General features: G+C 39.9%; 1 long non-coding RNA gene across 1 annotated transcript; it reads left to right on the forward strand.

Moving 5' to 3' along the window:
• The first annotated feature begins 305 nt into the window (after positions 1-305).
• Positions 306-8,418, forward strand: LOC147575951 (uncharacterized). Its single transcript, XR_015241984.1, has 3 exons — positions 306-733; positions 1,418-1,459; positions 8,258-8,418. It is a non-coding gene; the product is annotated as an uncharacterized LOC147575951 (long non-coding RNA).
• The last annotated feature ends 6,796 nt before the right edge of the window (positions 8,419-15,214 follow it).

Genomic DNA, 15,214 nt, shown 5'->3' on the forward strand with positions numbered 1-15,214 from the left:
CTGATTGGAAACCTTAAACATGACAATATGGTTTTACAATAAAGGGTCCAACTGCAGGTGCTAAGGAAATGAAGCCAAGGATCTCTCCCTCCTTTCTTGAGGAGAAAGGCTGGGTCAGGTGCTGGGAGAAAGCTGGTTGGAAAACATGTGTGTGCATGTAGTTTGGAAACCTTTCTTTTCTTGCTCCATCTTTTGGAGAAATTTTTATTCTCCTTGGAGACCCATTTGGGAAGAATTTTGGCTAAACCATGTGTCTGTGGGAGACCATTCTTATCTGGACCCGGAGCTGAGACTGGAGGCCAAAGGGAAGCACCATTTCAGGAGCAGTCAAGTGCATTGTGTCTTTGGCTCTGGAAAATTAATTCCAAAAGGCATGTGTAGCCACTATTCTCATCCGTCTTTTAAAAAGCAAATAGTGGACACATAGCCAGCAGTAGCCAACAAATGCCAAAAATATCCAAGTCCATCATCCCTAGGCACAAGTTAGTTGCTATAGAGAAAAGCCAACAACTCTTAAACCTTCTTTTTTTTTTTTTTTTTTTTTTTTTTTTTGCTACAGGTGGGTGGTAAAATAATAAAGAGAGGGGGGTTAGGAACACGATGAAACAAAAATGATAAATGGAAACCATTTTCTTTTAAGGGCCTCTCAAAAGAAGCAGTGTTTCTCCAGAGCCACCCCCTGCCCCCAACCGGTATGGACTTGCTCGACAATGACTGGCATTTCCGTTCTCAGGTAGAAATAGTCCAAGAAAGAAACTTGCTCGTGCATTTGTGTTATTATGGACTCGTGTGATATGTCTGATGAATTGAGTTAATTCATTCTTTAACTTAACTGGCAAGATTTAATGGTTCACATTGAAAGCATGAATAACCATTTGTTCCTTGAATGACTCCAGTTTAATGCCTCCTGATGTCAGTGTATTTTGCCCAGGGTAAAACTTGCTATATGAATTATTCACTGCTTGATGGAATGAATGGGACCATGTTTGCCCACAGAATGTTAGCTTGGTTATCTGACACGATGGGGCACAGCGGATGCCTACAAAGGACAATGGATAATTTAGAATGTGGTTCCAGGGCCCAGCCATTGCAGTTAAGATCTTTATAGGAAGCATAGCACCTTTTTGTCTTGCACCACACATCAAGATGGCCTCAGTGAGCCAAGAAACTCTTGGCCTTTTAAAAAAAAACAAAAAACAAAACATCTAAGTGTGGTTCTGCAGTGGATTGTCTTTGGTTAAATCTTGGTTAGCGAAGGGTGGAAGGTAGTGGAGAAGGAAAAACATTTAAGAATTTAAAATAAATAAGGAAATTAGTAATGTTCATTATGGTGATTTGACCAATGTGAAATCAGATATTTTTGGTGAAGGAGAAATAATGTGTGACCAATAATAAAGAATCTTAACTTTGATTTTAGAGTGAAGATGTTACACACTCCTCTGGCTTAAGAGCATTTGGAGTGAGTTATTTTTCTGGCTATAGTGCCCAGCCTTGCCACTGAAATGCTTCTGGTTTAATAAGAACAATTTATAATCTGGAGAGACAGTTAATGCAACTTAGTGGGAGCTGATAAATGAACCACTAAGTTTACTTATACAAATAAGTGGGACATTAATCTTGACTTTGAGTTTCCCCATTGGGTTCACTTTATAACCATTTGTGATATGAGTGACAGGAAGGAATGATTGGCAAGTCTTAATGGTTGGCAAAACTTTTCTTAATGTCTTTAAACTTTACAAACAAGACAAATAAGCCCTGATATTGAAATACAAGATTCAACTGGCTTCCAGCCTTTTAGTATTCTTGGCTTTACTATAACCTGTGGATAACTTGTTAGGTCGGCAGAGCATTTGAAATCCACCCAGAGACAAAGCTGAAATCTCAGCTGGGCTTCGGGTCTCCCTGCAGCTGAGCTGGGTAACTCCAGCAGGCATGCTGGTCTCTGTTTCCTGATTGTAAATCTACCAGAGAGAAAGTGTCCACCCCTGGTTCAAACAGCTCTGGCCAAGAGGTTTATAGTACATGTCTGCAAGTTTCCACCCCTGTTGTGGATGGAGTTAACTTTCAGAGGAGAGATATCAGGGGCTGGAAAGTCATCCATGGTAGGCTGTCTAATGGCCCCCAAAAGAAGTCCATGTCCTAATCCTCGGAACCTGTGAATATTATTACCTTGTATGGCAAAAGAGATTTGCAGATGTGATTAGGTTAAGGATCTTGAGATGGGGACATTATCTTGCATTATCTGGATGGGCTCTCAATGTAATCACAAGAGTCCTTGTATGAGGGAGCCAAGAAAGTCAAAAGAGTAAGTAGGAGAGGTGATAACAGAAGCAAGAGGTTGGAGCGATGGGAGGAAGAAGCCCTGAGCCAAGGAATGCAGGCATCCTCCAAAGCTGGAAAAGGCTAGGAAACAGACTCTCCCCAGAGACTCTAGAAGGATCCATCCCTGCCCACACTCTGACTTTAGCTCAGTGAACTGATTTTGGACGTGTGGCCTCCAGTACTGTAAGAGAATACATTTGTGCTCTTTTAAGTCACCTCAGCTTGTAGTAATTTGTAACAGCAGAGATAGGAAAGGAATCCAACACCCAAAGGGTCCCTCCTTAATTAGTCTCATTGTTATCACCCTGCTCCTCACCCCCATGTCAGTTTTAAAGCCCAATTTAAAGCCCAATTTCATAGTATCATCCCATAGTCTTGTTAGTTCACTGTAAAAGAACTATTGAAATATAGACCCGCACGTTGCTTCCTCTGAATCAGAAGACTCTTTGTGTTTGTGGAAATACTGTGCTCAACAGAAAGGTCTGTGTTTCCAAAAGGAAGTGAAGCTTTTCCATTTTACATGTGGTGAAGCTCAAGGAATTGTTGATGCAAGGATAAATAAATGAAGGAAGGAAAACAGAAAAAAAAGCTATTGAAAGTCAATGCATAACTCAACAGTTTCTGTTTAATGGTTAAATGAATTTCAGTTCTAAATCTCATTGGAAGAAGTAAGAAATGGGGAAATCCACCTCTGGATTTTATTTTACTTTTAAATTTTTATTTATTATTTTGAAAGGGGGTGGATGGGGCAGAGAGAGAGGGAGAGAGAGAATCCCAAGCAAGAGCGGGGATTCATACAATGGTGAGAGGATGACCTGAGCCAAAATCAAGAGTCAGGTGCTTTTTTTTTTTTTTAAATTTTTTTTCAACGTTTTTTATTTACTTTTGGGACAGAGAGAGACAGAGCATGAACAGGGGAGGGGCAGAGAGAGAGGGAGACACAGAATCGGAAACCGGCTCCAGGCTCTGAGCCATCAGCCCAGAGCCCGACGCGGGGCTCGAACTCACGGACCGCGAGATCATGACCTGGCTGAAGTCGGACGCTTAACCGACTGCGCCACCCAGGCGCCCCGAGTCAGGTGCTTTTTTACTGACTGAGCCACCTAGGCACTCCTCATCCCTGGATTTTAAATTAGCCTTTGTTTTCATTTGAGTCTGATAAAAATGCTAAAGGGAAACCGGATTTTTCCTCCAAAATAACTCTTTGAGCTTTTTGTGGCTATGTCTCCAAAAGACATGGTTTCCTTTTACTTATTCCCCCTGCATTGGTATCAACTAGAGCACATGTCACTAAAAAACTCACTTTGTAGGGAGAAGTCTGTCAGGTCATTATGACCCTGCTAATCCCTTTGGAACAGCCTGAGACCTAGTGTTGGGTTTTTGATTCTCAATTATTTTCCCTATTTCTTAGTGTGGGGAGGAAGAGTTAGCCAATTAATAAAGAGGGGAGACTGAGACCGTTATTAAAAACTCTACAGTCTCCTGAGCTTTTATTGACAAATTCCAGGTCTTTTCTGATCTTCATTCTCCCTCAGTAATGTCTAGCATTTGACACAACTGGTTACTCTGTCCATCTTGAAGCTCTCTCTTTTTTTTTTATCCCTGTCACTTTGCTCTTCCCTGATGTCCCCCCTACCTGTCCAATCACCATGGCTCTGCTCCCCTTCCATGGCTTTCTCTTTAACTGTGGGCTTTTCTCCTGTCTCAGTACTCACTTCCTGCTCTCTTCCTTCTCTGTGCTCACTTTCATTTTGATGGCAATGCAAGGCTTTCTTTTTATCCTGACCTCCAACCTAGCATTTAAAAACAACCATCAGACAATGCCACTTGGGTAGTTTGTCCTCTGTCATATACCAACAACCTGCAATATGTATGGGGTCTCTTCTGTCCTCGGCTCTTTGCATATGCTGTTCCCTGGATCTGGCAGTCATTCTTTGCCCATCAAATTCCTACAGATCACAATTTATTTATTTTTTTTTTAAATATGAAATTTATTGTCAAATTGGTTTCCATACAACACCCAGTGCTCATCCCCAAATGTGCCCTCCTCAATACCTATCACCTACCCTCCCTCCCACCCCCCATCAACCCTCAGTTTGTTCTCAGGTTTTAAGAGTCTCATGCTTTGGCTCTCTCCCTCTCTAACCTCTTTATTTTTTCTTCCCCTCCCCCATGGACTTCTGTTAAGTTTCTCCTCCACATAAGAGGGAAAACAAGGTATCTGTCTTTCTCTGTATGACTTATTTCAGTTAGCATAACACTCTCCAGTTCCATCCACGTTGCTACAAAAGGCCAGATTTCATTCTTTCTCATTGCCACATAGTATTCCATTGTGTATATAAACCACAAGTTATTTACCCATTCATCCGTTGATGGACATTTAGGCTCTTTCCATAATTTGGCTATTGTTAAAAGTGCTGCTATAAACATTGGGGTACAAGTGCCCCTATGCATCAGCACTCCTGTATCCCTTGGGTAAATTCCTAGAAGTGCTATTGTTGGGTAATAGGGTAGATCTATTTTTAATTTTTTGAGGAACCTCCACACTGTTTTCCAGAGCGGCTGCACCAGTTTGCATTCCCACCAACAGTGCAAGAGGGTTCCCGTTTCTCCACATCCTTGCCAGCATCTATAGTCTCCTGATTTGTTCATTTTAGCCACTCTGACTGGTGTGAGGTGATATCTGAGTGTGGTTTTGATTACAGATCACAATTTAAATATCACTTCCTTATGGAAGCATTCTCTGACTATGCAGACCATGTTGGCTCCCTACTATAGGCTCTCTCAGCACCTGGTGGGAAAAAAAAAAAAAGATTCAAAATCTTTTTTTGAGAAAAAAATAATGAAATAAAAACTAGTCCCCCTTTTAAGAAGGAAGTCAGTTTTAATTAAAGGGAAATTATGAACCATATCAATTGAGGCCAGAAATATTTAGTTTTTCAGAAACCAAGCTGTAAAATACTTATAGGGAAGCTGAATTTACAACTTGGTGAACTGAACCAAGAGCTTCCGTTCAGTGACTCAGTGACTAAGCGTTCTAAGTATGATCAAATGTGACATGCCCTGCTTACTAGCATGCAAAGTTGTGATATAGGTTTAAGACAAAGCTTGTCATTACCCATCTGACATTTAAACCTCAGTGTTTAGATAATTGTGGAAAGTCATAAATCATGGCTAGTGTAGAAGACCGTTTATGAATTGTATCTATTGTTAACCGTTTTTAATATAACTGAACTTAAAGTGAATTCTCTTAGGTTTTTAACAAAAAATTTTTTTTAACCTTTATTTATTTTTGAGACAGAGAAAGACAGAGCATGAATGGGGTAGGGTCAGAGAGAGGGAGACACAGAATCTGAAACAGGCTCCAGGCTCTGAGCCATCAGCCCAGAGCCCGACGCAGCGCTCGAACTCACGGACCGCGAGATCGTGATCTGAGCCGAAGTTGGCCGCTTAACCGACTGAGCCACCTAGGTGCCCCTTAGGTTTTTAAAAAATATTTCCCTCCTATAGCTCACCTCTTTATTCTGCCAGATAGGTGATTAAAAAATTTTTTTCATGATATAATTTACATAGCATATAATTCACCCATTTAAAGTGTACAACTCAATGGAGTTGAGTGTATTCAGAGCTGTGCAACTATCCCCACAGTCAATTTTAGAACATTTCCATCACCCTGATAAGAAACCCTATATTTCTTAGCTGTCACTCCCCAGTCTTTCCACCTCACCCCCAGCCCTAGGCAACCACTAGTCAACTTTCTGTCTTGATGGATTTACCCATTCTGGACAGTTCATATAAATGGAGTCATACAATACGTGGCACTTTGTGACCGGCTTCTCTCACTTAACATAATGTTTTCAAAGTTCATCCATGTTATGGCATGAATCAGTACTTCATTCCTTGTATGAGTGAATAATATTCTATTGTATGGATGTACCACATTTTATTTGCCCACTTATCAGTTGATGGTCCTCTCTGTCACTTCCACGTTTTGGCTAATGCAAATAACGCTGCTGTGAATATGGAATGATTTCTGAGCCCTGAGAGCTGCTTCTCCCTTTTTTCTTCTCCCTGTAGTCATTTAAAAATAAACGATGGCTGGAGTATTTCTAAGTCTGAAACTACAACACAAAATATTATTTATTCTTTGACAACCCTACAGAATTTATTACACCTATTGTTATTTAGTAAACTGTATGTACCTATTTATGCAATGTAGGTCTTCTCCCTTGTCTGTGAACTCTGTGAGGCCAAGGATCATGTCGAGTTTGCTTGTGTCTGTATCCCTGGCACCTGGCCCAGGGATTAGCATGTATTAAATATTCCTTGACTAACTAATTCTGCTTAGCCCCAACCACAGATTGGCCTCTCGTCTCCAGTTCCCCATTTCTATAAATGGCATTACTGTTATCTCAGTAACTTGACACCCAAATCAGAATTGTATTTTGACTCTTCCCTTTTTCACTTCTTCCTCTACATCTGATCAGTCAGCAATTTTCTTGAATTTTTTTTTTCAGAGATTTGGAGAATGAATTCTGAGGGGAAAGGTGTCTAAAAAAGTTTGTGGGAGAAAGTAGAAAAGTTCAAAGAGGAGTTTCCTGAGGTTGGTTCTCAACAATTGTGGGTGCATTCCTTTTTTCTGATACTACCCAATCTAGACCCTCACACTTGGCCTCCCTGCCTTATTCTCTTCATATCTAAGGTCTTTTGTAGAGAGTTTTCAAAGTAATCTTCACAAAATACAATTATATCATTTCACTTCCCTCTTCATGAATTACAGTGGTTTCCCGCTGGCCACAGACTAGAAGCCCTCAACCCAGAGTTGGAAGATTTCCACAACATGATTCCTTATATTGTGTGGCAAATAGCCACTTCAAGTTTTTTTCTAGTGCTCCCTGCTTCCATTTATCAGAGGATAGATTCTGCTGACCTAGCCAATTGGTCTATTGGACCTGGATTGTTGGATCAACTGCTTACCATTGCCTAGGAAGGCAAATACTAGTAATTTGGGGCACATTTCTGTCCAGGTCTCATTGACCAATACAGAGATATATTTGATTCACTAATGTCAAATTAGTATGTTCCAACCCAAAACAAGTACCTGGATTTTTCCATCTTCTTTTCCAAAGGTGAGTTCCTCCTAACAGCATTCTATTGGAAATTTGCCATGTATAGGAACTCTGTGCTTCCCTGTCATGGAGAGGATCATAAGTGGGTCAGTAGTAAATCTCCCACATACTGTGTTTTATGCAAGCTCATATCTTCCATGGCACCTGCTATGCTGCCTTGTATATTGTAAAAGCAAAGGCAAAGAATTTCTTAGGAAATAATTTCTCTCCCCACACCCCTAAGCCAGAAATGTTTGTTTTTGCTAAATGAATAATAATATAAGCCATTTGCGTTTGGAGATGACCTCCTTACCCCAAGGGGCGTGCTGGAATGACCACAGATGGTTGCCTACCTGACTTCCAGAGAACTTTGGCCTCATTAATTACACCAGCTTTTGCTTCACTTTGTAGTGCACACCACTTTGGGGTCAGAGCTGAATTTTTTCAGACAATAGCAGAAATTTGGAGAACGTTTTTTTTTTTTCTGATGAGAAAGGAAGACCCGGTGACTGGTTGAAAAAGGGCTGTGGGACGGGGCGCCCGGGTGGCTCAGTTGGTTAAGCGTCCGACTTCGGCTCAGGTTGTGATCTCACGGTTCATGGGTTCGAGCCCCGCATCGGGCTCTGTGCTGACAGCTCAGAGCCTAGAGCCTGTTTCAGATTCTGTGTCTCCCTCTCTCTCTGACCCTCCCCTACTTGCACTCTGTCTCTCTCTGTCTCAAAAATAAATAAACATTAAAAAAAAAAAAAAAAGGAAAAAGGGCTGTGGGGGAAAATACAAAGGTTCAAAGAGGAGTTTATTGAAGTTGATTTCCATGTGGTCTGCAGCTCTCAACCTCTCCCCTGTCTGCTCACAAAGCTTCAATAAAATCCACATTCCTTGCCAATGCTTAATGGAATAGATTTGCTGTTTGAGACTAAACCTACCTTGAGTTAGACCTCGAAGTCTCTACAAGACAGTAACAGTGTCTGCCCATGAGAGGACAGCCACACAGTTTGCATATATAGTAAGTAAATATGTATTAAATTAATGTGTTTGTCTTGTCTTCCTAAGAAGATATGATACTCCCCTTTACCTCTAGATGATTCATAGGGAAATTATTCAATGATAACTTGCTGATTAAAAGGAATGGGCTGTAATTCTAGTGTCTCTTTAACGGAGAAAGGAAAGAAAGTTTCATAAACACCTGCTGGGTATCCTCTTTGTAGCAAATGTTCACATTTAATCTCATTTAATCCTTGCAATCTTGTGAAGCAAATACTTTTAGTATTATTCTAATGACAATTACCTTCCTTTTCTAGGTAAGAAAACTAAGGCTCAGTGAACTTAAGTAATTGCTCAGGTGTGTATCACTAGGAAGTGACAGATAATGGGCTTCTAACCCTGTTTGACACCAAGGGCTTCTTTGAACTAGTCCACGAGCTTCAGTAGGGGGAGGGGGGTCGGGGGAGGGAAGAGACTGTACGGTATAAAGACAAGCTCCTTGATGCTATTATATCATTCATTTGCCTATTGTATATTAATTATGTAGCAATGATTGGTGAGTCCTGAGTTTCCTGGATTTAATTTTTTTTGTATCATATTATGAATGAATTATAGTTGTGAAATATATCTTTTAATTTGAAGGACCACCCCCAAAATCCTCTATAGTTTGTATGCCATGGTAGGTTAATAGCTTAGCTTTTCTTTGCTACCACAAAGATAGAATCTTTTACCCATTTCTGATTATTTCATTTCTGTAAGTAGAGAGTTGGGGATGAAACTGGTGTCCAGTTTCTTTCACAGTGATCTGTCTTTAGATTTACTGCCCACCTCAAAAAGTTAAAGCCTGCAATAATTGTGCATATTGAATATGTCATGCCACTGGGTAGCAAATTATCGAGCTATTTTTTGACAATGCCCTCTTGAAATAGCAACATGAAAAACTGAATTTTTATTTAAACTCCAATGACGACAATAGCTTACTTCTTGTAAGATGGAGTATTGGTTAGCAAATTACAAGCATGTGAAATTGGGTACTTCTGGTCACAGGAGAAAGTCACTGTCTATTGGCAACCATCCAAGAATGCAACCACAAGTCACGGCTGTCATAAGACCAAGCTGCTATTATGATTCCTTAGTGATATCTAGTCCAGTAAAAATGCCATTTTCAGAAGTCAATTACCAACAAAGCAGTGGTGGATTTTGTGGTTGGTTTATTTGGAAATTGTTCTTGGGGGTCTTGAGAAAAGAATCTAACTTCTTCTTCAGCAATTAGTGTGTTACTACTGATTCAGGTCACATTTAGTTTTCTTTTTAATGTATAATGTATTGGAATATGTATGAATACCTGTGTTGGCTGAAGACAAAAAAGGTACCTCTCAAGATAAATTGGCTAAGAAAAGCAAGTCAAATCACTTTGTGCAGATCTGTCTTGTGTAGGTGAAGATGTTTGTGTTCCTGAGTTTGACCCACCTATGTTTGCTTAGTTACTGTTTAACAGCTCTCGTCCAGGCCTACACGTGAGCACAGACTCATCTCTACTGTCGTGCAGACCTCCCTCAGCTTTGCTCAAGTGGTTTGTCAATCTCATTTAACAGACACCTATTACATGCTGAGCACTGCTTGGGTAAAATTTCAATGCAGTATTGTTTCAAGAATCTAAGGTTTAGAGACAGTTTTCTTGTAGCTAAAAATGGAAGGCCTTCTCTTTTCAGTCACAGCCACACTTAGACTTGATCAGTCACCTTCAGGCAGGCAGGGGTTCTCATTAGATCTCTGCCTTCCAGAAGTCAGTGTGAGCCCCTTCAGCCACAGGCTTCTCAAGGTTTGTGCACATTTCCCAGGGCTTCAATTCCATCCTCGTTTCTGGCTCCAACTTTCTCTCTGAATCCCACTTAAGCTTCTTCCATGTTTCCAGTGTACATTAACTACCAGATAGGTGGTGATTGACTGTCTGATATGTTGAGGGTAAAAGTAGTACATTCTAGGCATGCCGCAGTGGCTCAGTTAGTTGAACGTCTGAATCCTGACTTTGGTTCAAATAATTATCTGTGGTCATGGGATTGAGCCCTGCACTAGGTGTGGAGCTTGCTTAAGAGTCTCTCTCTCTCTCTGCTCTCTCTCTCTCTCTCTCTCTCTCAAAAAAAAGTAGTCCATTCTAACAAATAATTCCAATTCCAAGCCATGGAAAGATATTTGGATCTTCTATTTCTTTTGTCCTTAGACAAATTTGGTCTTTTTATTTTATAAGAAGCAATTTATGACAAAGAGGTTCCACAATTCTGTAATGACTTTGCTATCCAGACTATAAGTTTCATGCAGAGGTTAACTACATGGTTAACCTACATCTCATAGAGGTACTCACTACTTCTCAGTTGACAAAATCCTAATGGAATAATTAATTGCACGGAAAAGTAAAATTTCTCAGTGTAAGTTTGACTTCTGACCATGTCTGATCAAGGCTAATGACACACTATGCTAATAAATATTGTGCAATGGAAAAATGCATCTAATGAAGCTGCGGGTAGCACTTTATCCGCTTTAAAAAGCATTTGCTTTTATACCTTTCTGTGTTTCGTACATTCCAAAAAGAGCCATTTGACTTAATTGCAAGCAACTGTGAAAATCAAGACGATTTAACATCGGTTATAAAAATAATCTTTTAGAATGGACTGAGTGATTTAAAGAATATGCAGCTTATTTTCTTTTTTTGTGTATTTGATCACTAAAACAAATTCATTGTAATTTACACAGACGAAATTATAACTGAAGAGTTAGCAGGGAATTGAGATTACTAGGGAGTGAAAACACTCTTCTGTGGGCAAAGAATTTTTTTCCAGAGTTTAGCTGAAATGTTGTATACGTAAAGGCCTAATGTATTTTGGCAACTGTAACACTGAGATTTACATCTTTTGCTATTTCAATTTTAAAAATATTCAAAAATGCCTTTTATCTGCCTTTTCAGCCATTTAGTTTCATTCTCTACAATATACCCTAGACATAGTGAACTTGATTGCCTGCAGAATGAATTAATGAACCTTTTATGTCAATGCGAGTTTATTAACAACATTCGTGACATTTTCAAATCAATCCTTCTATGTTCTGTAATTATGGCCTCATTGTGGTTATGAACCATCCCAGGGGAAAAACAAAGGGAGGGGTGGGGGGTGGGGGGATCAACATACTTACAACTGACTTCAGAAAAGAACATTAATAAGGGGACATGTATCTAAATTATGTTTTTTGTTGTTGTTGGTTACATTAAATGCAGAATGCAAATGCCTGTTCTTTAAGTGTTTTGGCTATTGTTCAAAAATGTGAATTATTCTGCCGGAAGGCAAAAACACTTTCCTTTGACCTCTATATCCATAGTTAATTTGCTTGTTTTTTTCAGCATGGGGGCATTTCTAAACTTTAAAGTAAATATTATTTACACAGCACATGCACTAACAATCAACAGCCTTAAAACATCTCAATGATGAAAATTTAAATGATTTTGGATGAAGGTTATTTAATGTTTTAGCCAGTTTTCAGACTATGTAAAGAAGTCTAAAATGTGTCTAATCATACGTACATATTACACATATACATATATGTAATTTCCTGGTCCTTTAACTCTCCTGATCACTAAACCTTCAAATCCTGGCATTTGTTTCTGGGTGACACTGTCTCCCTCACTGTGCCACTGATTCCTAACAGGTAAGTCAGGGCACACCGATAGTATTGTTACTCTTCCACAGGAGTGCCGCCAAATTTTCCTTGTTTCATATAACCTATTTTTGTGTCAACTGAGGATACATATTATGTTCTGTGATAGGTTATATGAAACATTGCCAGATGTTCTTGCAACAAGATTAAGGTACCGTTTTCCAAAAATAAGGGATAAAAGGAAATAGTTATGTCAAACCAGTGACAGCTTAGACCTATACTGTCCAATAAGGCAGCCATTAGTCCCATGTGGCTGTTGAGCACTTGAAATATGGCTAGTCCAAATCGAAATGTGCTGTAAGTAGACAAACGCATCAAATGTTGAAGGCTAAGTGCAAAAGAAAATTGTGAAATATCCATTAATAATTTTTTATGTCGATTACATATTGGAATGTTAATATTTTGAACACATCACATTAAATACAATACATTGTTAAAATTAATTTTATATGTTTCTTTTTACCTTTAAAAAATGTGGCTACCATAAAACTTTAAATTCCATATGCAGCTTTCATTATATATCTTTTGGATGGCACTGGTATGGAGTCAGATGTTTATTGGAACATGAAAGAACTGCTTTATTAATATATAAGAAGACATGGTCAGGTCAATAAGGTTTTCCAATAGCTGCCTAGTGCTAATGGATGCTTTAATAGAAATACCATTCTATTGTAGCCACAGCTGTCTAACTTATTTAAGACTTGTTTAGTCCTGTTCTGAACTTTTAAAGCCCTTCAGTGTGTACCCCCTTACACACATACACAGGAGGCCAAGGACAGGCAATGTGTCCTTCAGGTGTACGTTAATGTGGAAGTTCCACATGTTCTTTATCTTATCCTCAGGGACAATTTGGTCTGTGACTTTCATAAGTTATCTCTAATTCAGATGCTTGCTAACAGAAAGGAGCAGGAAACAAAACAAAACAAAAAAAACCCACTTTTCCTGCCATTGATTTCCAACTTGGACCATCAGTTGTGTTTGTTAACTTAGCCATTCTAGGGGGCGCCGCTGCTCCCTCCTCCCCACCCAGAATCACTCTCCTGTCAAAGGAGATTTGTCTTTGGCTCAGTATTTTATGCTAATCCCTGCTTTGAAAGGATTGAGTTGGAAGGTAGAAAGATGAGGGCCCCTCACATTCCAAATGTGCATTAACCCTTTGAGGGCCAGTGGCTCTTGTAAGATGTTCTTACCGCGCTCGGTTCTCCAGCCTCTTCTCCCCTCTTGTTTGTTCCATTCTGGAAAATTTCAAGCCCAAACATCTGTTTTGAAGTGCTATGCTCCTTTCTGGACAACAGTGGGGTTTTTTGTTTGTTTGTTTGTTTGTTTGTTTGTTTTGTTTTTTTTTTGTTTTTTGTTTTTTTTGTTTTGTTTTGTTTTGTTTTTTAATTCCTGAGTTTGCTTATTTCCTCCTTATCATCCCCAGATGTTTTGCCCCCCCTCCCCACCTTATTTTTTCTCATTTTAGTAATTGTGCAAGCCCCAGAAAAACTGCTGGCAGATTTTTTCCCTTTGGATCACCCTGAACAACTCTCACCAAGAATTCTACCTTTGCTCTTTGCCCATCTTTAATGGACTTGGGCCAAAGTCCATGAAGGATTTGGGGGTTAGGGGAAGATGGTAGGCAGTAATTTCTATCTTTAAGTCAATATGAGTCCTCTTGGAACCATAGTATCTACAGGTGGAGCTGTGGAGGATGGACATGTGCTTCACAACTTAAAATTTTCTGTTGTCATTTTGTCTATTAAAAACAAAGCAGAGGAAGCATAAAAATATGTTTTTTTTTTAAATAGTAAAATTTTGTCATTTCTGCTTGTAAAGAAATAAGGTAAGAGCATATAAACCAGCCATAACATTACAGGACAAGAATCCACAGTAATCCTTATATTGATTATAAATGTAGTAATAACAACACATTAAACCTAACATCTTATTGGTTTCCAAGTGTCCTTACCAGCAATCTGGAGCAGGGGAAGCAGCTGGGAGTCCGGGGCCCTCAGAATAAAATAGTCAAAGCCTGGAGTTTAGGTTGGACAAGGTTCTGGAAAAAGTTGTGTAGATCCAGGCAAATCATTTTTCTTCTATAGACCTCTGGTGCTTTATTCATACCAGGCTCTGATACTGTGTCATTTTAGGTTTCCCAGAAAACTAAATGTGGACAAGGGAACATAAGCATCTATGTTGTAGCGGGAAAATTACTTTTATGCCTATTTCATAGAAGAAATACACCCAGAGAGGTTGAATTCTTTATCAAAGGTCACACTGCTGGTTGGTGACAGACTGAGAGTCAGAGTTCAGGTCCTCTGCCGAGATCTAGTGGGAGCCTTGGCAGTGGCTAGACTTCAGGGCAGCTGATCTCCTAGGACTACCTCAGGCAGTGGCCATCTCTGCCTTTCAAATTCATGCTATGGGTCACAGAAAACTCCATCTCAAATTGTTAGCTGTTTTTTTAAGTTTATTTATTTATTTTGAGAAAGAGCACAAGTTGGGGAGGGACAGAGAGAGAGAGGGAGATAAAGAGAATCACAAGCAGGCCCCACACTGCCAGCACAGAGCCCAACAAGGGGCTCAAACCCATGAACTACAAGATCATGACCTGAGCCAAAGTGGATGCTAAACTGACTGAGCCACCCAGTCGCCCACATTTGTTAGCTATTTTGATTGCCCGATTCTTGTGACCTTCCCCTGTGCCCTGGCCTATGACATGCTCAGGAAGATAGGACATGTGTCTGTGAATGAGGAGGTAAAGCCAGATCTCTGAAGGGTGAGGACTGAGACCACCAAACTGACCTGACCTCCTCCTGGAGAGAATGATGCACTCTGGGCCTCTGGAAGCTGTGCATGCCTCTGTTCCCTACAGGCAATTCTGGAAGATGAACAGAGTCTAGGAAAGGGCCTGTCATTTCCAAATTGAGTTTTCAGAATGTTGAATTAGAAAACAGAAAAGAAAGGATGAGAAGGAAAGGGAAGGGAAGGGAAGGGAAGGGAAGGAAAGGAAAGGAAAGGAAAGGAAAGGAAAGGAAAGGAAGAACGATGGAAAGAAAAGAAAGTGGAAAATTGGTCTTCTATCTACAGAGATTTAGAACACAAGCCCTCCC

This window comes from Puma concolor, chromosome D2 (genome assembly GCF_028749965.1).
Source record: "Puma concolor isolate L17-30 chromosome D2, mPumCon1.1.hap2, whole genome shotgun sequence".
Taxonomy (NCBI): Eukaryota; Metazoa; Chordata; class Mammalia; order Carnivora; family Felidae; genus Puma; species Puma concolor.